Source organism: Anthonomus grandis, chromosome 22 (assembly GCF_022605725.1).
Source record: "Anthonomus grandis grandis chromosome 22, icAntGran1.3, whole genome shotgun sequence".
Classification (NCBI taxonomy): Eukaryota; Metazoa; Arthropoda; class Insecta; order Coleoptera; family Curculionidae; genus Anthonomus; species Anthonomus grandis.
The window spans coordinates 47662112-47677454 of record NC_065567.1 but is presented as its reverse complement, the minus strand read 5'-3'; the positions used below and the strand labels follow the sequence as shown (position 1 = coordinate 47677454).

Here is a 15343-nt window from a genome sequence, read left to right as displayed (position 1 = left end):
GACCTGTGAAGACAAGCCTATCACATTGTCAGGAAAAACATAGAATGCGGTACAGAACCAATAAAATTGACAGATGATAGAGTGTCGGAAGTAATAAACGAGTTGATTCCCAGTTATCCAATCTCGAATGCTTCTACGGCGAGATTGGATCACTGTCTGCAAAGAGCGGCTCAGGTACTTACCTTCATACTCACTTTCCTTCCTTCACCCTCGCCTTCTTTCCTCTAAACTTGGGGCGAGACTCTTTTCGTCTTTCTATTTCGACCGCTCTTGGTCAACCCTTGATATTTCCGATCCCGGCGCTATTAGGTTTTCGAGGGCAAAAAAAATTAAAATAAAATAAATTGATAACATGATAATGACTCGGCTATGGACAAGAACTATAAATAAATAATAGCAGGGTAAAACTACAGGAGAAAAGTTTACGGAGCAGCGGCACGGATCCCCAGTTCCGGTCGGTGATGCGGTTGAGCAGGCCGCGTCCGACCGTCAACCAAAAAACTGCTCATTTCCATTGGCAGGGAACCAGGCCTGGGAGCAGTCCTATGCGACTGAGAAAGGAAAGAGAAAGGAATTATTAGAGATGGATTCTTTTCAGCGAGAAACAGTATATCCAGGACACCCCCATTTGCAAAGGGGACCATATCGTCGGAGCTAAAGAAACACCAGACAAGTGAAGAGGAAGACGCAGTATGTAACAACAACAAAAAAAGGAAACGAAACGCTACTCCAGAAGAACAGAATATATTTTGGATCATATCGAGAAACCTTGAAGTACTGAAAACTAGGGTTGACGAACTAATGAAGTTTTTTGACCAGACGCAAAATGTACACAAAAATATTAAAACTTTAGCAAAGCAAATAAGCTTAACAAAACTAAACGGTTGCAGAATATAAAAGTGACAAATACGAAAGACATCAGACAAAAAAGGAACAAAACGTTAAGATCGCAAAATATGAAAAAAGATTAAATAATTATATAATAAATAGTAGCTAAGGAATCTACAGATGCGAAAACACAAACGGGAGAAGAAGACTGTGGGGGCCAGCTAAAACCACCCGTCTTAGCTGCTTTATCCACTTAAAATACTCGGATATAGGGCAAATGATAAACTACGAATTCCTCGTACTCAGAACGTAATTTATTCATACTTGAGTTTCAAATGATAAAGAAAACAAATAAACACTTTTTACACAGTTATCGGGAGTATTTAACAAACATTAAACTTAAAATTTACATGAGTAACCGCATAATTACAGAGGGCCAAAACACGGCGGCCGCGCGACATTACTTAATTGTTACCGAATGGATGACAATAGACGACTAACTTATTGTCCGGGGAGCGGGGAAATAACAAGGCGTAATTATAAATAGATTGACAGATGAGCGCTGTTGCCACTACACTTAAACTCATTATGAAATTAAGGGAAAATAATACTGTCCCGAACAAAGACATTATTACTACGTTAGTTATTATTACTACGTAAAGTAGATAATTTTAAGAAAATAGCAGGCCTTAAAATTGGCCGACACAGTATACACAGCTATAAAAGTAGGTAGCCCTCTTGCAACAGATACTCAAAGTGGTAATCACGGTGCCAGAAGATCCGAAAATTGAGAAGTCCATACAAGATACCTATAGACACAGATACCCAGATCGACATACTTGAAGTTACTAGTAGAATTGCATCCCAAAGAGACCAAAAGCAAAATAAAAAAATAATAAAAATAAATAATTCTACTAAATGTCAACAAACGGTTTATGAACTAGCTAAATGCCCGCGGCGTTGCTCGCGTGAAATTTGAAAATAAAAGAAAAGTTCTACTGAAGAACTTCTTTGTAAACAACTTTTTTTGTTTTGCCTTCTTGTGCCAGAATTGATAAATTTTTTGGTGAACTTGTTCTAGAACAGGCTACATAGAATTATCCATGCGTAAAGCAATCCTGTCTCAAATCAATCTCTGCTGTCTTTGAGTCTGGCCCTGCGACCTGTAATAAACAAAACAAAAAATTCTTCAAAGAAAGAGATAAATTGAAAAATGAATAGTATTAATTTAGCTTATTCATGTTAGATTTTGGATTAAAAATAAAAAGTAGAACAAGATATATGTTATTCTAAGCTTAAAAATAAGGTCTTCAAAGCAAAAAAAGTTATTAACATTCTTTTTCCTAAAACCGCTTAAAAAAAATTTGAAATGGTAACACGGCATTTGTGAAGTTCTATTTTTTCTTTAGTGTATGAGCTGAAAAAAGACGTATTTGAGTGTTTTTGTGGACCATTGCGATAGTAAAAACTTGTGCTGTTTGTCCCGCACTATGGGAAAAAATGCGATTTAAGCCGATCTTTTCACAAGTTCACTCATATAATTTATAGTTTGCTCATATACTATGTCATAACATCAAATCAGGAGCAACCGTGGCCATAAACGTACAATAATAAAAACTTATTAAGAAATCTTTAATAATTATAAATAATTTAATTTCTAATTGAATCTAAGTGATTTTAGTAGTTATCGATAATTTCTGATACGCGCCGTTATTTTGCATAACTACCAACGGTTTTAGTATTTACGCATAATTCCCAATATGTCTAGCTATTATGCATATTAGCGGATTTTGGATATTAGCGGTAACATATATATACAAAAGTATACGATACTTCGAGGGAATGAAGAATGAATCCCAAATGAATATCGACCGGTAGCGTCGATATCTGTAACATCTGGATGAAGCATTAGTTTATTTTCTTTTCGTTTGACACTTGATATTGACAGACAACATTGGCAGCTGTCAGTAACAACAGTGTTAAATGTGAGAAGGCGGCAAACCTCTTGAATACTAACCGTTAATTCTATTGTTTTTCTTTTACGTTGTAGGCAATGGTCAGAAAATAAGTGTGAAATTCCAGAAAAGACCCTTTGACAATTCCAGCATATCGTGTACGCACTCATGGAAGACGGCAAGATAGAAAGTGGCGTGCATAGGGCTGGTAGATGAGATTTTAACTCTCTTCCTGAATAAGGAGGCAGCAATGGCGAAGGGGATCCATGCAAGGAGGACCCATGTATTTATATTGGACTACTACTATTTTACACCGCAATTTAAAATAGCGTAAGTTAAAATATTTCTGATTTAATGTTTGACACTTGCTGAATAAATCGGGTAAGGGAGCAGTCACTTACCTGTCTAAGAAATGTATATCCCTGTTTCTCTTAGGTAATTAAAAATTTAATTATATAGTTTATAACATTTTTGAGAGTATAGGTATTTGCTTTTTGTTGCCCTATTCTAAGTCATATTATTTATTATATCAAATAAACAACTTCTACCATTTATTACTTCTATCATTATAAAACTTATGGAACAATATAATAATGAAATTAGTAAAAGGTTTGGAATAGTATTAACAAACAGATACCAAGTATTAACCCTATGACAAAAACTAATTTTTAATTCACTAGAAGATACTGTATATCTGTCTTTGCCAACTCATTTAGTTAAGAGCTTCGCAATTTAATAATTACCAAAAAACTAGCACATAAAAGATCAAAGGAAGCAGCAGTCAGATGGACTGTATCCTTTAATTTTTTAATATTCTTATATTCTTAAAATGGTGAGATTGCTGTGGTAAGATTACTTAAAAGACTTGTTTTGTAAACAAAGCACTTGCTTACAGTGTCACAGATTTACAGAATACTGTTCTACTATTCTGTAAATCTGTGACAGTGTATGGAAAAGGGCATTTCTTTGACCAGGTCAATCATGTGATACTTATTGTAAACTTGATGCTTTCTTTATCATCCAATATTGGGAGATCACAAGTAAAGATTGGGGGCTCTCTCTGTGGCTTTTGATATTTTGTTCGGTTTGGTCGATATTTGCAGTTAATGTGACATTTTTTTATAGAGATAGGACTGTCTTGGATACCACTTGTCTGGAGAGAGATTTATATTCTTTTTTTTTGCGGGGTGCATGGAGAATGTATTTACTTTGAATAACCAAGAGTTATCAAATTATACAATTAAAATGCAAAAAGACCATATTAAATCTGAGATTTCTTATCTTAGGATTGTGGATTTTAAAATCACACTTTTCAGTCCAGTCATAATAATCAGATTATATCAGTCACATATAGGGTTGTGTTCGATATCTACTTGTAAGATGTCTAATATTTATCTCTGGTTTGACATATTCTGGAATACTGGTCCCTTGTTTTGTCTCCTTCATTTCTGTTTCATTTCTTTTTGAAAATCATTTGTTTAAACAAACTTAGATTAAGTTTATAATCTAATAATTAATTTCATAGATTATGTTTAATGAGCTTTGGATAAAAAACAAGTGGTTATGGCAGTGTCCATTGATCTGAAGAAGGCTTTTGATGTAGCATCAATATTTTGTTGCAAAAGTTGCTTGTGGGATTTGGGGGTTGTTAATAGTCTTCGTATGAGCGTCTTTGAAAGAGTATTTCCTATAATGACTAGGATTTTCTTTTTAGAAAAAAAAATTTCATTAGCTTTTTCTCACAAGATTTATGTTCAGTTTTCCAACAAGTTTTAAGTAACCATTTTAATGAATTGACATTAATTTAATTTTACCGAGTAATAAATAATGTTAAACCTGAAGAAAGAAATCAAATAATTTAATTTTCTCATAAAGGAAAAACTATTCATTGCAGAATTCAAGAAACTTTTACTCTAATAAAATTAAGCTATTATTGGAAATCAATGAAAAATGTTATTATAAAATATATTGATAATTGTAAAATCTGTCGAAAATCTAAATATAATAGCAAACATTTGAAACCATTGAAAGTTATTTATATAGATACACTTATATTAGGAAATAATAATAATATATTTCTTTATTTAGTACTATCAAGTAACATTATATATGAAAACTTATATAAAATAAAATGATATCACTAAAAAAGGCCTATTTAGTAAAAAAAAAAACATCTCCCTGACATTACTACATATAAGTTTACATGCTTAGGTAATCACCTTTCAGTTTCACCTTTTGTTTAAACCTGTTTCATTTGATTTCCTATAGTTTATATTTTATGTGGAAGTTTATTAAATAACTTTATGCACATATAGTAGGGACTCTGTTTAAAGAGTGAAAGCCTCTATATAGGGTAGTTAATATTACATATGTGAGTATTAAACCCATGATCAACAGAAGTAGGAAACTTATCTCTATTTTTAAATAAAAACATCACTGCTTCAAATATAAACAAGTTACACAGTTGAAATTCCCTTAGATCTAAAAATAGCTTTACAAGATTATAACTACTGCATCTTAAATATTATTCTAATTACTTTTTTTTTAATGACAAATATATTTCTTATCTTAGAGTTGGCTGCCCAGAAAATAATGCCATGTCTAGCTGCGGACTCAAAGTTTTCAAAATACTAATCCATTCATTTAGGTATTTTACCACTGTACAGAAACAAAAATAAGCTTTATTTAATTTAACTTGTAAATGTTCAATGTGTTCTGAAAAGTCTAAAAATTCATCTATATGTACACACACTTTAACCTCGTAATTGTTGAGGTTTACTTCTTTTGGGGTCACTTCCTGGTTTTGTTTTGCTTTAAAAATGAAAACGGTCGTTTTTTGTTCATTCAGTATAAACTAACTATAATTCTTCTGTTAACATTACTTGTTGGACTCTATTGTTGAGATAAGAAGTGAACCATTTTAAGGAATTATTTCTCACTCCATATTACTGTAATTTCTTTATTAACAAATTTCTATCTAATCAATCATATGCCTTAGAAAGATCTAAAAATATTCCCAATGAAAGCAATTCTCTCTCTCCAAATTCCTCAAGACTACACAAGTGAAACTGAAATATGGTAGTTTGTGTAGATTTACTCTCAAGATATCTATGTTGATTATCAGACAAAATATTGCACTCTTTTAAAAAGCTGAGAAGCTGATTGCAAACAATTAACTTAAACAGCTTTGAAAAACTTAGAAGTAGGCTGATCAGTCTACAGTGCGTCTACAGGATAAGCGAATTTATACATAAAAATGACAAAAAATTTAGGGTTGAAATTTGACTGTTTGGCATCCAGCCCTGCTTAATTCAAAAATAAAATTTTGCATATTTTATTTTTTTTTAAATCAAGCATGGTAAAGTAGTATATCTAGAAAAGATAAAAGATATAAAAAAATTTTGTAAGAAAAAGCTGTTTAGAATGCAAAATTAAGCCTGAATACCGAATTTCTTAATCATAGGCTTACTTTGATTTTTACGTTTAAATTATTTATTTATTCTGACTTTTCTCAAAGTTTAAACAAAAACCAAATAAATATTAATATTTAAAATAGTGAAAGTTATTTTAAAAATTATTGTTCTTGAAATAATTTTTTTTACGATCGGTAGGAATTTTTTCGGCTCGTGGAATGCATGCCGCTTATTATATTGGGTTCTTTTTTGCTGCATTTATGAGTTTTTGTCGACCTTTTTAAAATGTAAACATTCTCAATTAAATGTAGCAGCTACAATGAAACATTGTCACTGTCAAAGTTATGTACAAAAAACTTATATCATTATTTTATTGTAAAGTAAGTAATTTAAAAATGTATAAAGTTATTAATAATATCGGAATTAACAGAAAAATGTTAAATTTGGAGCAGAAAATTTTCATTGTGCAATCGTATGGTAGTGAAAATATATGTCGTTAAACTACGTTTTGAATCCTTTTTTTCGTGAAAAATATCCGCTAATAAGTCGAAGTAGGTAATATCTTCTGGGAGACGACTAATCTAACTTTTTGAGGCCACGGGTAGTGTTGAGATGAAAAAAAAGCAGAAAAAGAGATACGATGACAACGATGCTGCTACAATCTTTGCTTTGGAGTCAATTGCTGAGAACCCTCGGATGTCATTGAAAGCTAGATCGGCGGTGCTGAACATGAGCAAATCTGAATTACAAAGAATTTATCATGCCAACAATATTAAAGTATTCAAACCAAGGTACTTGCATACTTTAGAAGAGAGGGATGAAGCGCATCGTTTATTATTTTCTGCTTGGTTAGGCAATAATATTCTCGGACGAATCTACTCTCACGACAAATGGTGTAATTTCATTTCAAAATTGTCGGTTTTGGTCCAACTAAACGCCAAACTTGGGGGAATCCATGGCAAGAGGCAATATTTTAAAAAAGTCAACATATGGTGCGCCATATCTTACCATTGAGGTATTATTGGACCATAGTTTATTAAAGGATCTATGAATCAAGAAAAATATCCTCAAATTTTGGAAAGATTTTTTGAAGAATACTTAGAACCTTTACCAGTTGATCAAAGAATAAATCTTTATTTTTAACACGACGGTTGTCAAGCGCACTCCACTATTCGAGTAGCAGAATGGTTGAATAGAACTTTTCGGAATTAATAGATTGGAAGACGCGGCCCAATTGGGTGGCCGCCAAGGTCACCTGATTTAACCATTTCTGATTCTTATTTACGGGGTCAAGCAAATTCTTTATTCCGATCCATTAGCAAATGACAAGGAAAGGTATTGGAAAATGTTTCGATAATTCGATTGAAAAATGTTTTGAGATAGCTGCATTGAATAAATTTAAAATAAGTAAATAAAATAAATTTTCTTGTTAAATTAGATGTACTATATACATTTTATTACAAACATATTTTTGGGGATGGTTTGTAACTCTTAGATCAGTGATTTAACTGATAGATAAATAAATTAGTTAGTTTTACTCTAATAATTATATATGAATAAAAAAATTAATTGGTACACAAAACGTAAAACTCAAAGTAGGCCTACGGTTGTAAAATTCGGTATTCGGGCATAATTTTGCGTTCTAAACAGCTTTTTCTTATAAACTTTTTTATATCTTGCCTAGGAATACTACTTTACCTACTCATAAAATTTAAAACAAGCTCGAATTAAGACATGCTTGATTTAAAAAAAATAAAAATATGCTAAATTTTATTTTTTATTCAAGTAGGGCTGGATGCCAGCCAAACGGTCAAATTTCAACTACAATTTTTTTTGTCATTTTTACGTATACATTCGATAATTTTGAGACACACTGTATAGTTGTCAAATGCATTAAGATGCAGGCCATGCTTTAATGAAATGTGCAACATGTGGCAGAAAACTTGTTGTTGTAAATGCATATTTTGATAATACTCGCTGATATATCTTTTCGGTAGCTCAATTTATTTTTTACTTTTTTAGGAATACTTAAAAGTTCGTTTGGGCTTTATAGGCCTTAACAAGAAGCTTTTATGGTTAGCTGCTATGTTTATGTGCCTTTTATCAACAGGTCATCTCACTCTGTTTTTACAATTTTGTATCTGTTTGCATACATCGAAAAAAATCATCAAATAAACATCTAATTGATCCTTTACTTCCCTAACTTCCTTATTATATTTATAGAGATCTTTTTTATTTTTCTTATATATTAGTTTCTTTGGAAAACTTTGAATAAAAATTGGTTCAAATATATTTGTAAAAGCACCCCATTAGCTATTTACATCACAATCATTCTGACCAAAAACGTCAGCCCAGTTCTCTTCTTTTAGCTATTGAATAAAAAAAGGTTTGTTTGAGGAAAAAATCTTTTATATTGTTTTTGGTATATGTATATACTGGTTTTTAGTTTCGAAGATTATTTTTTGCCCTTTATGATTTGAAATATGAGTTTGCAGTCATGCCTAGTACACAAGCAATATCAATATTGGTAAATATATTATGGATACAACTATTTAACCTAGTTTTTTCTGTAATTGTTGGTTAGAAATTAAATGAGTTCATGATTGATAAGATTTCTTCTTTATTTCTATTAGGTTTTAAAAGTTCAATATTAAAGTCATGTGCTACAAATGCCTACTTTTGACTAGCTGTCAAACACATAAGTAACTTTGTTATCATCTTTTGAAATCAAAAATTCCTGTGTTAATTGATAAATTTTCAAAAGCTTTAACCTATTTTGGTACAGTAATTACAGTAGTTTAAACTCTGGTATAGTAATTTTCATTCTGTGGTATTCCTAAAACAATTATTTTAGATAACGGATCTGAATTCCAAAATGAAAGTGTTAAAGAATTATTCAAATCACATAATATTAAAATACATTTTACAACAGCCCAAATCAAACAGCCCTTTGAAACATTAAATTCAACTTTAATTGAACATATTAGACTTTTAAAAGAAAAAGATAAAAATGAAGACATTGTATGTTTAATGCCATATGCAGTTATTGCTTATAACAATACTATACATTCCAGTACAAATTTTACGCCCTTTGAACTAATCTACATAGGCATATGGATACACAAGATCCCATGAAATGAATGGCTGCTCATATTTATCAAAAAAAATTAATTAACAATTGATAGTTTGCCAATACCAGTTAATATCTAAAATATTTTAAATTTTTAGATTATTGAAATTAAATTTAATTTGACTTAAATGGTGCAATTATTACCTTTAGATTAGTATTACCATTGGTTGAATCAAATATATATCACTAGTATCAATTATACCTATTCTGTATCGTTAAAATCAATTTTTCTTAAACTTACTACAAAAACCATTCCCTGTGGTTAGCGATAGGAAGTATTCTTATATGGATAAATTATCTGCCGAACTACAACTCTATGAGTATTTATGTAAAGATGCTCATAATGCTATAACGTGTCGCCCCTTTTGCATAGAACTCCAAGATATTCAAGTTAATAGAAAATGGTTGATATCCATTCTGACTTCATAGTTCTTATTTGGTAGAAACTACCAATTAATGCATTATCCAAATCAAGCCATTCATCTCAAGGACTTATAAACTGAGCCAACTTAACTATGAATGACATATCACTCAAAATTAAATTGTAAGTTTTCACTTTCATGATAAAAGAAAAATATTGAATCTTCCTATGTTGGACCTACATACAATGAATCTTGAAGAAAGATAGAAGCTCTTCGGCCATTCAAGTACAAAAAAGACTTTTCAAAGAAATTAAGACTCAATAATAATTATTTTAATATGTATTTTCTTTAAAGGAAACTCGATTTATACAGGGTGCAGAGTGATTTATACACTATCAACGTCACAGGCTGTAACTTTTTTATTTTAAAGTATAATTTTTTAAAAGAAAATGTATACCCAAAATTAGTTATAAACACTACCCCCGACAAGTGATTGCCTAAAAATCACCTCAACCTTTTTTTTCAAATGACATCATTATTTCTTTTAATGTTGGGAATGCTTGTAAAATTATTAATTAAATTTCATAAAAAAAACATGTACTAATATCAACCTAAGGAATTTTTAAATTTTAAATTTTTAAAATTAGGCTTTTCTCATTGTTTTCAAGTTCAATATCTATAATAAAATGAGGTAGTATATTGAAAAGAAGAAACGAGCTCAGAGATCAATTGATTAATTCTCAGCTCCTGTGTTTATAAAAAATATCTATTATACTTCAAGTAAATTATTGTATTTAAGACTTATTGAACTTACATTAAATCAAATATAACGAAAGGTTTCGTTAAAAATTTAAGGTCATATATCTTCTTTTCAATATTTGAGCGTATGACATAGTATTTTCTAAATTGATTTTTACTGTATTACTGATGTAAAACCCAACAATATAGGTAACTCATCATGAATTCGCCACAACAGTATAGATTTTACTTAAACATATTTTTATCCAACATGTAGAGCAGAATAAGCATTTATAGATGTAGCAAGCTATCAAAGCTCAAGCTACAATTATTTTTTAAGTGAATATAAAGAAAGATATTTCCAAATATTTAAATTATCAGTTTTATTGATTTTTTTAGTGCAGTTACAGCAAGTGGGTCTTTGACAAGCAGAGGTATATACCGGGTGGTGCGTCGCCGAGCGAGAACATAGGAAAACCCATGTAAATTTTAATGGGGTCAATTATTGGCTTCCCTGTACATTTTATAGAAAAAATGTAAGATAACTTTTTGAAGAGACCAATCTGGCAAACTCTTGTGCAAAGTTTAAAAAAATTTTAATAAGTGAATCTTAAATTATTCAATTAAATGTAATTGCTAAATTAGCAAATTTTCGGTTCAGGTAAAACCAAACCGGCACCAGTAAAATGAATATTGTCACTGACGTGAGGAAAAGTGTCAATAAATCAGTGACAGTCGATATTTGAAAACAAGTATGTATTATTCAATCGACGAAAAAATAGCCATAATTAAGTTAATAAATAATAGTTATAATTAACTCTTACTTTGAATGTATGGTTGTGATATTGATAAAACGAAAAAAAAACATTTTTTGTAAAGTCGAAATTATACCTATTTGTAATGACGTCATTTTTGTTTATCTTTGTTTAGCATATTCCAAACAGCGGCGACAACAAACTTTTGAAAAAAATTGGTGTCTGATGATTATTCATCTTTTATATGCTAGGTTATGTGAAATATCCGTCACTATCAATCAAAAATATTGGTTTGTCAACTTGTTCTTGAAAGTTATTTCGAAAAGTGTTAGATAATGCCTAAAAAAAGATATAATAGGTATAATGAACAATCGCAGCTGATGATTTTAAATATATTGGCTTTTTTTCAACTGGAAAAGGAACAAGTCCGAAACGGATTTGCACTTCAAATTGAGAATATGAGGCTTTCCAGAAAAAGCCATGAAAGATGAAATATGGAGTATTGCGCGCAGACACTGCCCTAGTGAAAAAAAGTACTTCCTTGATGAATATGTTAAACCTTTAGGACACAAAATTTTGCGACTGCCACCATATCATTGCCAGTTTAATGCAATTGAAATGGTATGGTCGGAATGTAAACGAAAATATGATCAATATATTTCCAATTTTAAGGGGTCACCTTCAGAAGTTCTGACTACATGGGAAAGGGTAATAAACGAAATTTCTATAGATCATTGGCAAAAATATGTTTTTCATACAGAAAAGGTAATTGAAAAGGCTTGGGAGGCAATACAAGTGTGTGATGCCTATGACATTCTGCCACTTGTGATTACGACTGACGAAGACGACGATGACGAAGACAATACCTCTGATTTCAGTTCTGACTCTGACAATACTGACGAGATTGATTAAGCTTTTTTTGTTCCAGCAAATTTTATTTTATGATCGTCGTTTAAGTATTCAATCATATCGTTGCAATTTCATTAACTTGGTAATGCAATATGGCATGTTTTTTTTGAGTTTGTATGTTTTATTTTTTGGAATGGTATTTTCATTTTAGTGTGTTAACATATTCCATCAAGCAGCATTTTTTTTCATGAACAAGTAAATTAAATTGTGAGTATTTAAATTTTTCCCAGTGAGTTAAAATAATTTTATACCATTATTCACAATTTTCGTAAGCTCGGTTTTGTTACGTCTACTGCTCGTGCCGAATTCTACTTTTCAAATATGTTGTAGATTTGGTTTTTGCGGTCTTTTGCCTGGAAAATATATGAGCAGCGTAATCCTGATCTGATTTTATCCCATTCTATCACATTCTCAATTTGCAGAGCAATTCCGTTTCGGACTTATTGTTTATGTCCCATTATTTATGATTAATTATAATAATATTTGTTAATTGTTAAGTTTGTTAATAATACAATAAATACTACAAGATTTTTTAAAATTGAATGGAAGTATATACACGAATATAAAAATATAAAAAAAATCAGCTGCTAAAATAAATCATTTGTTAATTTCTGAACGTATAAAAATACACAGCAGACTATTAATTTCTGAAGGCGATGGTAAAGTTTCTAACCTAATATTGATTGGCAAAAATATCTACGCCATACGTTTTTTCTCACCTGGGTGACCTAACTACAAATGGGTATAATTTCGACTTTATTCGGCTGTACGTCAGATTTGACAAAGCCTTATAACAAATTGTTTGCTGGTGGCTGGTGTCTGGTTTTACCTGAAACGAAAATTTGGTAATTTTGCAATTACATTTAATTGAATAATTCAAGATTCTAAGATTCAAGAATTCAAGATTATTAAAATTTTTTGAAACATTGCACGAGGGTTTGCCAGATTGGTCTCTTCAAAAAGTTATCTTACATTTTTTCTGTAAAATGTACAGGGAAGCCAATAATTGACTCCCTTAAAATTTACATGGGATTTCCTACGTTCCGCTCGGCGACGCACTGCCCGGTATAAGATCACTGTTCTCATCTGGTAGGCCTCTATTCGACTCTGAAAAATTCAGCTTTTCTTCTTATTTCTAAAGTTTGAATATTAAATAAAGTGCTTGGTTAGCATGGTTTTATATGAAACTATGTATAAGTAAACATTACCTATGTTAACATAAAGATAACATGTGAAGTTCCTTGAATTCCTTATACCAATACCAAGTGCACCATACACTTTAGTAGTAATATCTCAAAATGACTATTGAATTTTATATTACTTTGAAAAACAACTTTCAGATCCTTTACCTCTGTTTTGTTAATTAATAATTTATTATTTATGAAATAAGTAAATTTGATATCGATTTTGCTCAAAGCAATTTTCTACAAAGTTTTTATCTTCTTGCAACTTCTAGATCTTAGTCATCAACAAAAAGGAGACTTTCCCAGTGCTTTACCACCCTTGGATGGCTATCAGTAGGAATTCAAAAGAGCAACGGCCTCAAATTACTACCCTGTGGCACAGCAAAAACTGCAGAAAAACCCTCAGACCTTGATTTTGCAACTTAAAAACTTAAAAACTTAAAAACCTGTTGTAGTGAGGTCAGGTGTGTTTTCAAATTGTAGCCTTTTTACCGTTAAGGTGTAAATTAAAACATTCGATGCACAAAAATAGTTTATTATACACGTACACACTAAACACGATAATTTAAGACTACTTGGAATATTTATTTACCACTATTTATGTCAATTTTAAAAGTCGCGCCAATATTCTGATGAATTAACTTGCTCCTAGAACCTAGCGGTTTTTATTATAGCGGAATAAAAATTAAAATTTATGAAAGAAAACTCAATTTTTTAAAAATAACGTACAGTGATGCTATGGTACGTTAGGGTCTTAAGTATGTCTGAACAATACAAAATTTGTATTTGCAATTCACTACAGAATACAAGTTATCACATATTCGAAATTTTAAACATGTGCGTGAAATAATAGAAGAGCGCATATTGATTGTGAAATATTTATACAGGTACTTTACGTGAAAATCGAGTAGAAAATAGCCCACTAAGGTCAAAGCAAGAATGGAAAACTGAAAAAAAGGCTTCTGTCATAAGTCTGCATGTCAAGATGTTGTAGTTGTTCAATGGAAGGAACAAAGTTGTAGCACCTGCTTCAAATTTTGACGTATCTGCAAACACAACAGCTCCACGTTACTGCAGAGAAACTAAATCTAAGGTAAATGTTCCACAGCCAGGCATAATATATAATTATAATAGAGGGATGGGTGGGGTAGATAAATTAGACAACATGGATGCCAACTATAGGGCCCGAATAAGACAAAGAAAATGGTGGTGGCCAATTTTATTTTTCGAAGAAACATAGCCCTAGCTTTGCGGCATTCATATGGCGTAAAGTCTGTAAAAGGGAAACTAAGACCAACCTTACCGCTGGATGTTAGGCTTGATAATATCAATCATTTGGTGGAATATTCTGAGACTGATAGAAAATGTGCATTTTGCAAAAAAAGGCAAATTTTGTTTGCATAAAATGTAATGACTTCAAGGCTTATCACACTAAATAGGCATATCAAAGAATACATTTTTTGTTGATTATCAGAATTTTTATTTTGTTATTTTTAGCACAATGTCCCTCATAAGGGACTGTTCTTTTTTTCAAATGAATACATTTCTTGTTTTTTTTCCACATTTGCCTGCTTATTTCAAGTACACTAAACAAAGGTTTAATAAAAAACGTATGTGTTTCTTATTCCATGCTACTTCATGCACTAATGGGTTAAATAAGTTTTGGTTAAAAGTCTCTTTACTGCTTTATTTTTATATCAAAAAAATATTACTGTAGCTTTCGCTAAAATCCGATAGGGGCATTGACTTGGGGATTTACGTTATTCAAGTTAACGATATATATTTTTTTATGCTATTAAGAGCAGGGAACAAAGCTAAACAGATTGGTAAAAACCGCATTCAGATATAACTACTCAAACTAAAGTTATTAAAAAAAAATGTAACCATTAAAAAATTAAAATTACAAAAATCGTCGTAAATTCATATTGCATTAGTCGAATTGAGAAAACTTGTGTTTAAATGAATATTCGTTTAAAGAAAGAAACTTAGTATAAGTAGGTTTTCGAAAATCCATGAGGAGGCGGTCTTTCATATAATACATTTATATTAATAGATTATTTCGTCCTAGA

General features: G+C 30.9%; 1 long non-coding RNA gene across 2 annotated transcripts; it reads left to right on the top strand.

Moving 5' to 3' along the window:
• Positions 1 to 2750: 2750 nt before the first annotated feature.
• On the top strand, positions 2751 to 14835 carry LOC126749124 (uncharacterized). 2 transcript variants are annotated; one of them, XR_007664898.1, is made up of 4 exons: positions 2751 to 2813; positions 2879 to 3113; positions 13547 to 13738; positions 14162 to 14835. It is a non-coding gene; the product is annotated as an uncharacterized LOC126749124 (long non-coding RNA). The 2 variants fall into 2 exon arrangements; XR_007664897.1 differs by lacking the exon at positions 2751 to 2813 and having other exon boundaries at positions 2820 to 3113.
• Positions 14836 to 15343: the final 508 nt, after the last annotated feature.